The sequence below is a fragment of the Nematolebias whitei genome, chromosome 11, assembly GCF_014905685.2.
Source record: "Nematolebias whitei isolate Nwh7 chromosome 11, NemWhi1, whole genome shotgun sequence".
Taxonomy (NCBI): Eukaryota; Metazoa; Chordata; class Actinopteri; order Cyprinodontiformes; family Rivulidae; genus Nematolebias; species Nematolebias whitei.
The window spans coordinates 49,420,367-49,432,276 of record NC_056508.1 but is presented as its reverse complement, the minus strand read 5'-3'; the positions used below and the strand labels follow the sequence as shown (position 1 = coordinate 49,432,276).

The 11,910-nt window shown below is 44.5% G+C and overlaps 1 protein-coding gene across 1 annotated transcript in view; it reads right to left on the bottom strand.

The window, feature by feature from the left end:
- Positions 1–11,910, bottom strand: part of LOC119417411 (SRSF protein kinase 3) — a 118,795-nt gene that overhangs the window by 104,133 nt on the left and 2,752 nt on the right. The gene's annotated exons all lie outside the window — the stretch shown is intronic.

Below are 11,910 nucleotides of genomic sequence, written 5' to 3'. Positions count from 1 at the left end.
AACAACAACAACAACAACAACAACAACAACAACAACAACAACAACAATCAATCAATCAATGAGAGTAAAATTAAAGAGAAAATATATATATGTACAAATATACAATACGGGCAGCACGGTGGCGCAACTGGTAGAGCTGCTGCCTCTCAGCGAGCAGGTCCTTGGTTCAAACCCCAGTCCAGGGGCCTTTCTGGGTGGAGTTTGCATCTTCTCTCCGCGCATGCGTGGGTTTTCTCCGGGTACTCCGGTTTCCTCCCACAGACAAAAAAAACATGCATGTTAGGCTGATTAGTAACTCTAAATTGTCCCTAGGTGTGAGTGAGAGAGTGAATAGTTGTTTGTCTCGTTTGTCTCTATGTGGCCCTGTGATGGACTTGCGAACCGTCCAGGGTGTCCCCTGCCCCTCGCACAGTGATTGCTGGACATGGGCATTGGCGACCCCCGTGACCCAAAATGGAAGAAACGGGTAAAGATAATGGATGGATTGATATATATACAATACACTAATAACAATAACTGAAGAATTAATAAAAAGCATTTAAAACATAGGGTCACAGTTTATAAAAACACTAGATCAATTTACACTGTGTGAAATGCCTGCAAGAACAGATGTGTTTTAAGCAGGGATTTGAAGTGAGGAAGGGAGGTGGCCTGCCTGATGTTGGGGGGGCAGGTTGTTCCAGAGTTTACCATACCATACTATTTTATTTATTGAGCACTTAAAACAGCGACAAGGCCAACCAAAGTGCTGGGCCCATGACTGAAAAAGCCCGATCTCCTCTGAGCTTCTTGTTTTTGGAACAGCCAAAAGCAGCTGATCAGATGATCTCTGGGCCCGAGAGGGAACGTAAGGTTCCAGAAGCTCAGAGAGGTAAAGGGGTGCGAGGCCATTTAAGCATTTGAAGGTCAACAGAAGAATTTTAAAGACTATCCTCGTACGAACAGGGAGCCAGTGAAGGGAGGACAGAACTGGAGTAATATGTTCAGAGCTACAAGTTCCGGTTAAAAGCCGAGCAGCAGCATTCTGGACAAGCTGAAGATGTGAAATGGAGGCCTGGCTGACCCCAGCATACAGTGCATTGCAATAATCCAATCGGGTCGTGACAAAGGCGTGGACTAGATTCTCAAGGTCGGGTCTGGACAATACTGGATTGAGCTTAGCTACCTGTCTGAGTTGGAAGAAGCTTTTCTGCAGAAAAGAGTTGATTTGTTTGTCAAACTTGAAATCAGAGTCTAAAACCATCCCGAGATTTTTACCAGACTGCTTCAGATATGGCTGAAAAGAGTCCAGGTTGACAGGATCAGTGGCGGCAGTTGAGCTAGGGCTAAAGACAATGACTTCAGTCTTCTCATTGTTAAAACTTAAGAAATTTGAAGCCATCCAGGCCTTAATGTCGTCCAGACATTTTAATAGAGGGTAAATGGAGCAAACACTTGCTGGTTTCACAGGCAGGTAGATCTGGCAGTCATCAGCATAGCAATGGAATGAAAGACCTTGTTTCCTCAGGATGGACCCCAGTGGGAGCAAATAAAGTGAGAACAGAAGGGGTCCAAGAATCGAACCCTGTGGGACCCTGCAAGAAAGATGTAATGAGGCGGATACATTATTACCAACCTTGACACAGAAACTCCTGCCACTCAGGTATGAGCGGAACCATTCTAATGCAGCACCTGTGATCCCAACCCACTGTTCCAGCTGTGATAGAAGGATACTGTGGTCAAAAGTATCAAAAGCAGCAGTAAGGTCCAGGAGCACAAGTACCACAAATTGACCAGAATTGTTTGATATCATAATGTCGTCACAAACCCTTACTAATGCTGTTTCAGTGCTGTGGAGTTGCTTAAATCGCCATTTGTATAATTTTTGCTACATAAATTTCCGTGAAGTATTTTTTTTCAACATGATCAAAACTCACCCTAACAACCTATTGTATATAATTTGAGACATGTACACTGCCCTCTGCTGGAGTATCATTGCACTGCAGGCAGTGAAACGGCTTTTTTCCTTTTTTCAAAATTTCTTCTCCGATGAGAGTCGTCACATGTTTTTTTCTGGAAATTCTTTGCCAGTTTTAGAGAAGTTACGGTAAGAATAACATAAATTGTTATTCACTTTTTTAAATTAATGCTTTATGTTTTGAGACAGTGCACAATTACCTAAAATGTATTAATTTTATTGCAGTTAAATCGTGTTAAAATTTGTGTATCATATTTGGTACTGCAGGTATATAAGGTACTTCATCACTGAACAGTCATGTAACATTTTTGTAAAGTAATCTATGTCATGCCTGCTACAATACAGCCACAAACTATTTTGTTTATATATTATCATTAAATGCAATTTAAAAATTATTATTTTTTGGTTATTTCACTATAACAAATATTCTACAATTGTCTTAGTTATTTTCATCTTTATGGTGTATTGACCAGTTTTTTGTGTACTTTAGATGTCAAACAGGTTAGAGGAAGAGGAGAGAAAAAGAAAGTACATTGAAAATGTCATCATCATGATAGTAGATGGGAATTCAAGTGACAGAGCAGCTAGGAGAAGATGATGAGGATGATGATGAGGACTGGACTCCCCAGGTTGTGCAAGATGAAGGAAGTTCAGATAGCAGTGATGAGGAAGATCAGGATCAAAGTGTAGTCCAGACAAGCATGGAAGCTGAGGTCCCAACAACAACACTGGACACAGTCAGAAATGAATCAGGAAAGGCCAATGTAAAAAGGAAAGAATACAAATGGAGAAAAATAAAATATCAAGCTCCATCTGTCATTTCCATTGTCAGTCTTGAGGAAGGCACAGATAACAGGTGTGACATGACACCATACATGTACTTCAAGCAGTTTGTCACAGACAAAATGCTCCAGGAGATTGCAGAACAAACAAACATGTATAGTGTTCTAAAAGAGGGCAAGTCAATAAACACAACTGCAAAAGAGCTGGAGCAGGTTCTAGGCATGTATTTACATATGGGGCTCGTACAGATGCCCTGTGTGAGAGCCTATTGGGAGATGGAAACAAAGCTTCCTGCAGTTTGTGATGTGATGTCTAGAGATCGGTTTCTGAAATTGCTGACCCTAATTCACTTTCAGGACAATTTCAGGGCATCTGATGATGCAAAAAAAGACAAACTGTGGAAGCTCAGACCGTGGTTGCAAAAACTACGAGAACAGTTTCTCTGCATTCCGCCTGAAGAATGTCATGCTGTTGATGAAATTATGGTACCGTTCAAGGGAAAGTCTCATCTACGCGTCTACATGCCTGCAAAACCTCACAAATGGGGTTTCAAGTTGTGGGGATGTGCTGGACAAAGTGGCTTTCTTTATGACTTTAATATTTGCCAAGGTGCAGAAAATCCAACCAGGGAAAAGTCTGATGTTGGTGTTACAGGAGAAGTTGTGCTGAAAATGACATCTACACTTCCAGCAGGAAGGAATCACAAGGTCTTTGCCAATAACTACTTTACATCAGTTCCCCTGGTCCAACACCTAAAAGAGAGAGGAATCCATTACATTGGCACAATCCGCATGAACAGGATGAAAGATTAGATCATGAGGGATGAAAAAGAATTAAAGAAGAGTGGAAGAGGGTCAGTGGACTTCAGAGTGAACCAGAACAACATAATTGTGAGATGGTATGACAACAAAGCAGTGAACCTGATTTCCTCATTTGTTGGCATTGAACCAGTGGGAAATGTGAAATGCTGGGATCGCAAATCCAAAACTCATATAATGGTTCCCAGAGCAGCCATTGTTGAAACATATAACAAGTTCATGGGAGGTGTTGATCTCCTTGATATGCTTTCTGCACTTTACAAATTCAGCTTCAGATCCCGAAGATGGTACATGTACATCTGGTGGCACACTGTTACAGTAGCCATCATCAATGCTTAGAACCTGTGGAATTTCAGGTTTATCCTTCAGTATTATTTTAATCAAGTTTGAAATGATTTCAGGTTTATCCTTCAGTATTTATTTAGTCAAACTATCTTAAGTCTACTTTATAGAGAGATAGATATGTGGCCGAGATTATTTATGTTACTCACTCCCTCGGAGTGGGGGAGGTCTATGTCTTCAGTGTTTGGAATTAAAGAATGTCTTACCTGTCCTAGAGTCTGTTGTGATTCGCTTGTACTTATACCCAAATGTAAGTTTCTAACATTGTGAACACGATTAATTCTAACTAAAGTGAGATTATATAAGTAAGGTAATTGATTAACATTCTGATTAACCTTTAAATTATTGTACGGTTAGTATAAACCTCAATAATGACACCCAGACACCTCATTTTAATACATGGCATTTCAAACTTGATTAAAATAATACTGAAGGATAAACCTGAAATCATTTCAAACTTGATTAAAATAATACTGAAGGACAAACCTGAAATCATTTCAAACTTGATTAAAATAATACTGAAGGATAAACCTGAAATTCCACATTAGCTAAGGATAATTTTACAAGTTCACATTTGATATATTACAAGCAATCAAATCAGGCCAGAGAGCAGACTGATTAACATAAATAAAGCTAGAACACATCTCTTTAAGTTAGACAATATAGTTTGACTAAGTAAAATCCAACTGAAACTAAACTAAAACAAGTATAAAAATGATCCAAGTAAAAACACAAACATGAGTTAGATAATAATTTAGTTATTAATTATTCCTAGAAATAAACAACTTGATTTCAAATCAGTTGGTATCACTAAGGTATAATCACGTTAAACAAACAGTGTTAACAGTTTAAACGCAGTCAAGGAAACCAAGATGAATCTGCCTTAAAAACAGAATCACCAGGCCTTCAACAGATATTGAATCAACACCCATGAGGTAGGTAATAATTAATAGTTATTAATTATTACGTATAAACAATTTAGACACGAACCATTTTGTATCCCTAAAGTATAATAGCAAGTTAAACTTTAAACAAAAGCCGATTTCGGTGTACCAAAACTTATCTGAAATATAGACGTTAACGTCCTTGAGGGGGCGGGCTAAGAGTCGTAACCATAGCAACAGAAGCTGAACCAATCAGGAAGCTAGCCTTCTCAAACGGGGATAAAAGGCCGGAAATGACACACGCCCACCGAGCATTTCCGGGAGGCGCACACCGAGACGGTTCGTGCTTTAATGCTCCATTTATATGCATATATTTTATTAATGTAATTGTTTGTCTCTGAATATCTGTAACCCATGTTTTGTCAAATAAATCTTTTATACGAAGGGCGACGCCTCAGCTGTTTGAACACGACGTGGTATTCCAGCCACAACACACTGCAAAAAGTACCATCTTGATAAGTTAAAATTGCTCAAGAATATGTATTTTGACCTAAAACAAGACAAATGGCTTGATAAGATGTTTTACTTAGGGTTTTATGAATGTTTTAGTTAAAAATGTATTTTTTATCCAAGTAGCTGAGGGTTTTTTGTATAAATTTATGTAAAAATATCTTTAGCTACTGCCAAATTTTTAAAAGACAAAATTACTTTTAAAAGGTTTAAAAACTCAGAGCTATTTTGATTAAACAATATGCCACTTTTTTTCATTCATTTAGTTTAGTCATTAATTTTCATTAAAAACAAAGCAAATTTATGTACAAGAAAAATATATACAACTGAAGAAAGAAAATAAATGAAAGGCAGCAGAAAGAAAAATAATATTTTAGTATCTGCTCTGTCACACCATCAAATCAACCCAAAAAATGTAATCTCCACGTAACAAAACAAAAAAATAATAATAATTAAAAAATCTTTTTGCAGTGTGAAAAAATCCTACATTAGTACAAAAGAGGCATAGTTGAGATGTTTTGGAATTACAATTCAAATATTATGTTTGTGTCAGTTTCACATTATTTCAACCTTTCACTAATCAAATCTCAAACATATGGTCCTGTAGATGAGAATTCACCACCTCCAGAAAAAAGAGGACACATGGAGACACACGAGTGGCTTATAGAGACAGCAAAAGACGCACAGTGTGGCGTGAAGAACAGATCGGAAGACCTCTGTATCACAGCCCAATTGAATGTCATCCCACGGATGGAGAACCAACTGCTTTAGCCAGAAGAAAAATGTTGAGTCGCTTACAGAGTTTCCTCTGTTTCATCTCTCTGGAAATGCTTCGGACCATACAGGAGTGGACTGTCCAGCATGCACACCAGTCACAGCATGAAAACAGGTTCAAAGCCCTCCCTGAACTAATGGCATTCATTGCAATCCTCATCCTGCGAGGGATTGTTCGCCTCCAGTGGTGCATGACATATGGTCTGCAACAATGGGAGTGCCCTCCATCAGCAAGATTATAGCTCAAAACCAGTTCTAGGACATCATGCGGCACCTACGCTTCAATGACAAGGACACACGCAGTGAACGAGTTACAAATGACCGGTTTGCTGCAGTCTCTGGTGTTTGGAAGTCTTTCATTGCCAACTGCATAACTTACAACCCAGGAAGGCACATCATCATAGATGAGCAACTTTTTCCTACCAAGACCCGTTGCTGTTTCCTGCAGTACATTGCAACTAAACCTGACAAGTTTGGCATAAAGTTCTGGGTGGCATGTGACCTGAAATCAAAGTATGTATGCAATATCATCCCATATCTTGTCAAAGAATCCAGTCATCCCACGGGGGAAAAATTATCGGAAAATGTGGTAATGAAGCTTATGGAACCATTTATGGACAAAAGAAGAACTGTTACCACAGACAATTTTTTCACCTCATTGTCACTAGCAAAACGACTGCTCAGCCGGAAGACCACCCTCCTTGGGACAGTAAACAAGATTCGCCGTGAGCTTCCAGACTCTGCCAAAAAAACTTTGGACCGTGAGGAATTCAGTACACAGGTGTTTTCAACCTCTGGTGCCACACTGACCGTTTATGCGCCCAAACGGAAAAAGACTGTCTGCGTCCTCAGTAGCATGCACAGTGTGGTGGAGACTGTGGACACCCAAAAAAAAAAAAAGCCTAACACAGTCACCGACTACAACAGCCTAAAATGTGGTGTAGATGTCATGGACCAGATGGTGCAAAAGTACACTACGTTCAAGAACACGGCATTGGCCAGTCGCTGTGTTTTACAACATGATTGACATTGCAGCACTGAATGCATATGTGCTTTTTCAGGCATGCACTGGGGTCAAAGAGAGACGGACGGATTTCCTGGTGAAGCTTGCAAGAGAGCTTGCACAGTCTCATATGGCAGCCAAGCAGGTGTGTAAGGAAAGCCCTCAGCAGCAACCATCCACACCTGACACAGGGAAAAGGGCATTGTGCCAAGTTAAGTGTTGCTGCAAGAATAACCATGCCACTAAGCGTTGTGTTGCCTGTAACAGGTTCACATGTGGCAAGTGCAGAAAGGAGATGTGGCACTGCCAGGTGTGTTTAGACAATCTATAAGTGTGATGAGTCTCTTGGGTTTTCATACCAGTTTGACAATAAGCAATGTAGCGCACTGCTGCACAATGACTGTATGTACATAGGCTTATTGGCATAGTTCATATTTCTGCATAGTTTACATGTCTATTTACGAATACTTTTGTTATCATATTGTTGCATGCTTATTTTATTTATCTTTTATTACTTGCTTGTACTTAGATTTATATAAAATATTTTAGACATCCGCTGTGGGAAGCAAAGTAAGAATTTCATTGTACAAGGAAACAGGGTAACATGTGTCTTTAATGTGCATATAACAATAAAGCTTTGAATTTTGAATCTAAATTTCTGGTAACGTTGAGGTTTTTTTTTTAGGGGGGGGGGGGGGGGGGGGTGTCTTCAAACCGACCAAACAAAGGTTTGGGAGTTCTAGTGTTAAGTTGATAAATTTGGAGAAATATTTGTTTTTCTCTTGTTTAATGGTGGTCTGATACAATTTCTAACATGATTTTAACATATCAAAAGACACCTGAAGTTTTTCTTTCTTCCATCTACGCTCAGCTCTCCTACACAGATGTCTTGCTTCTTGTGTGGTCTCATTTACCCAAGGGTGGGACGTGCGTTTCCAATTCCTGATCTTTAACAGGACGACTGAGTCCAAGACATGTACACAGGCCTCCTGATGCTGAGAAAACAAGTAATTTGTAGTAAGACCAATAGAGAGTTCAGAGTCTGAAAAAGAATTACAAGGAAAGATGGAAGACAAGAGCACGGCGGCAAAAGGGTTAAATATCCTACAGGGCCTGGGAGGAGGGGGAGGTGTAGGTTCACAAATCAAAGAGGTGTTGAACCAAACTGGTTTGTGGTTAAAAAAAAAAAAGTGTCACAAATTTATAAATCAAAGACAGATAATCCATGTGTTAAAACTAAGTCAAGAGTGTGGTCCTGCTGGGGAGTCGGACAAACAACACTATAAAGGAAACAGAGTTGATTTCAAACTTTCTTCTAAAGGAAACAGAGTTGAATTCTTCACTCACTTTTCTGTCTACCTGGCATGCAACTGTCTACCGGAGTGTTGTCTTCCACTGAATGTGTTGTTATTGGAATTGTGATGGTGTTGACGAGTTATCAGTAAGTTAAACTTGTTTCGTTGTCGAGTTTTTGACTTGACATGCTGTGCTAAGCGTGCCTGATCTGCAAAGTCAATCACTTGCTGAAGTGTGGTCCGATCAAGGTTCTGCTGAACTTTGTGGTTGCACCAAGAAAAATTCCTCTGGTGCTAATTAAAAGACTGAGCTGAATACAGCACCTCAGACTGAGGAAGTCTTTCGGATGAAAGACTAAACGGTTCTACAATTTTTGTTTTTTGAACACGTCCAGAGGACCAGATTTAATTTTTTTAGAGTTGATTTCAGACTTTGTTCTAAAGGAAACAGAGTTAATTTCAAACATTCTTCAAAAGGAAACAGTTGATTTAAGACTTTCTTCTAAAGGAACCAGAGTTGATTTCAGACTAAAGGAAACAATCAGAGTTGATTTCAAACTTTCTTCTTGTAAGGATGGTACTTTTCTGTGGCCCGGTTTGTGTCTGTTTCCCTTGTGCTCCCTCATTAGTTCTATTAGTGCCACCTGTGTCTCGTCCCAGCTGTTTGTTATCACGTCTCGTCTTGTCCCTGTATTTAAGTCGTCCGTTCTGTCTTGTTCTTCGTTGGGTCGTCTTCGTTGGGTACTCTTTGTTGGGTCTCCTGAGTCTTTCCCTGAGTCTTCCTGGTTCCTCGAGTTCCCTGTGTCTCTCTTGTCTCCTGAGTTCCCCGTGCCTCCTTCCTATGTTCATGTAAGTTTTGCTGCCCCGTCAGCCTGTTTATTTTGTACTTTTATTTATCATTAAAATCCTATTTTTGTATTTCTGCCGAGTTGAGTCCCTGTTCTGCACTCTGGGTTCGCTCCGACCACAAATCCTGACAGTACGACCCGACCAGAACAGAACCCAGCGGGCAAGGTTCTCACTCGGCAACACTCACCTTTTTTTCTTTTTCCCTCCTCGTGCCATCATGGACGAGCTCCACTCCGTCCCTGTCCTTCCACCATCCCACCGCCGCCGTAGTGGCAGAAGACGGTTCCGGAGGCAGTCTGCGGCGACCGGCCTGGTCTCGTCGGCCGAGCAGAACTTTAGAGCTGGTTCCGTTGTTTTTGTGGGAGCGGGGTCCGCCGCCTCACCTGCCAGGTTTCCGGTGGGGGCGAGATCCAGCGTCCCGCGGGAGCTCCGGTCCACTCCTATTCGGTTCGGTGAGTCCGGTCCGGTTGACGTTACAGGGGCGGGTTCCGTCGCCTCACCTTCCAGGTTCCTGGTGGGGGCGGAATCCGGCCTCTCACCGCCACTCCGCGCCGCGGCTGTTCGACCAAGCCTGGCCGTACCTTCGGAGCGTATACATTGTGACTCCGTGGGGGCGTGTTCCGCCGCCTCACCTTCCAGGTTTCCGGTGGGGGCGGCACCCGCCACCACACCCACTCATACAGACATTCCCTTTTTTCATTCATTTTCACCTGAAAATATTTTTCAGATTAATCAAACCATTCTTGAACTATTTAATTCAGCTAAAAGAAACCCGTCCTCCTTTGATTTCGTTTTGTCCCAGATGGAGGATTTTTTACTTTCTATCCCTGGTCTTTCTTTGCTCCCCGAATATGATTTTTTATTAACTGAGTTACAGACTCTAAAGACTCCTGTTTCAGCCATCCCTGAGGTGGACTCCACGCTGCACGCAGCCCCTGTGGTGGGTCCTCAGCTCTCCTATTCCGAGGGGGTCCCGGCAGACGCTCCTCATCTCTCCTATTCCAAGGGGGTCCCGGCAGACGCTCCTCAGCTCTCCAAATCTCCAGAGGGGTCGGCGCTCTCCAAATCTCCAGAGGGGTCGGCGCTCTCCAAGTCTCCAGAGGGGTCGGCGCTCTCCAAGTCTCCAGAGGGGTCGGCGCACTCCACTACCACTGAGGATTCACCTCCACGGTCCTCTCCGTCGTCTGCTACAGAGCCACAGGCCTCTCCGTCGTCTGCTGCAGAGCCACAGGCCTCTCCGTTGTCTGCTGCAGAGCCACAGGCCTCTCCGTCGTCTGCTGCAGAGCCACAGGCCTCTCCGTCGTCTGCTGCAGAGCCACAGGCCTCTCCGTCGTCAGCAGCAGCAACTCCCCTGGCCTCTCCGTCGTCAGCAGCAGCAACTCCCCTGGCCTGTCCGACAGCAGCAGCAACTCCCCAGGCCTCTCCGACAGCAGCAGCAACTCCCCAGGCCTCTCCGTCAGCAGCAGCATCTCCCCAGGCCTCTCCGACAGCAGCAGCATCTCCCCAGGCCTCTCCGTCAGCAGCAGCATCTCCCCAGGCCTCTCCGACAGCAGCTGCATCCTCCAAGTTTCCCTCGTCTCCTGCTGCAGCCTTCAAGTTTCCCTCGTCTCCTGTTGCATCCTCCAAGTTTCCCTCGTCTCCTGCTGCAGCCTTCAAGGTTCCCTCGTCTCCTGCTGCAGCCTCCAAGGTTCCCTCGTCTCCTGCTGCAGCCTTCAAGGTTCTCTCGTCTCCTGCTGCAGCCTTCAAGGTTCCCTCGTCTCCTGTTGCATCCTCCAAGGTTCCCTCGTCTCCTGCTGCATCCTCCAAGGTTCCCTCGTCTCCTGCTGCATCCTCCAAGGTTCCCTCGTCTCCTGCTGCATCCTCCAAGGTTCCCTCGTCGTCTGCTGCATCCTCCAAGGTTCCCTCGTCGTCTGCTGCAGCCCTCCAGGCTCCCACGCCGTCTGCTGCAGCCCTCCAGGCTCCCACGCCGTCTGCTGCAGCCCTCCAGGCTCCCACGTCGCCCGCTGCAGCCCTCCAGGCTCCCACGCCGCCCGCTGCAGCTCTCCAGGCTTCCATGCTGCCCGCTGCAGCTCCCCAGGTCTCCTCGTCGCACGCTGCAGCTCCCCAGGTCTCCTCGTCGCACGCTGCAGCTCTCCAGGACTCTCCGTCGCACGCTGCAGCTCTCCAGGACTCTCCGTCGCACGCTGCAGCTCTCTAGGACTCTCCGTCGCACGCTGCAGCTCCCCAGGACTCTCCGTCGCACGCTGCAGCTCCCCAGGTCTCTCTGTCGCATGCTGCAGCCCCCAGGTCTCTCCGTCGCATGCTGCAGCTCCCCAGGTCTCCTTGTTGCACGCTGCAGCTCCCCAGGTCTCCTCGTCGCACGCTGCAACTGTCCAGGACTCTCCGTCGCACGCTGCAGCTCTCCAGGACTCTCCGTCACACGCTGCAGCTCCCCAGGTCTCTCCGTCGCATGCTGCAGCCCCCCAGGTCTCTCCGTCGCATGCTGCAGCTCCCCAGGTCTCCTTAACGCAAGCCGTGTTCCCTTTGGTTCTGTGTTTTGGACGGCCTCCCGACCGACCCCCTGACCTGGCCCGGTTTGATGGACAGCCTCCCGGCCGCCCGCCAGAACAATGACTCTTTGGGACGATCCCTTGACCGTCCAAATCCCTTGTGGTCCCTCGTGTCCTTTCTCTGTGGTCCCTCGTGTCCTTTCTCT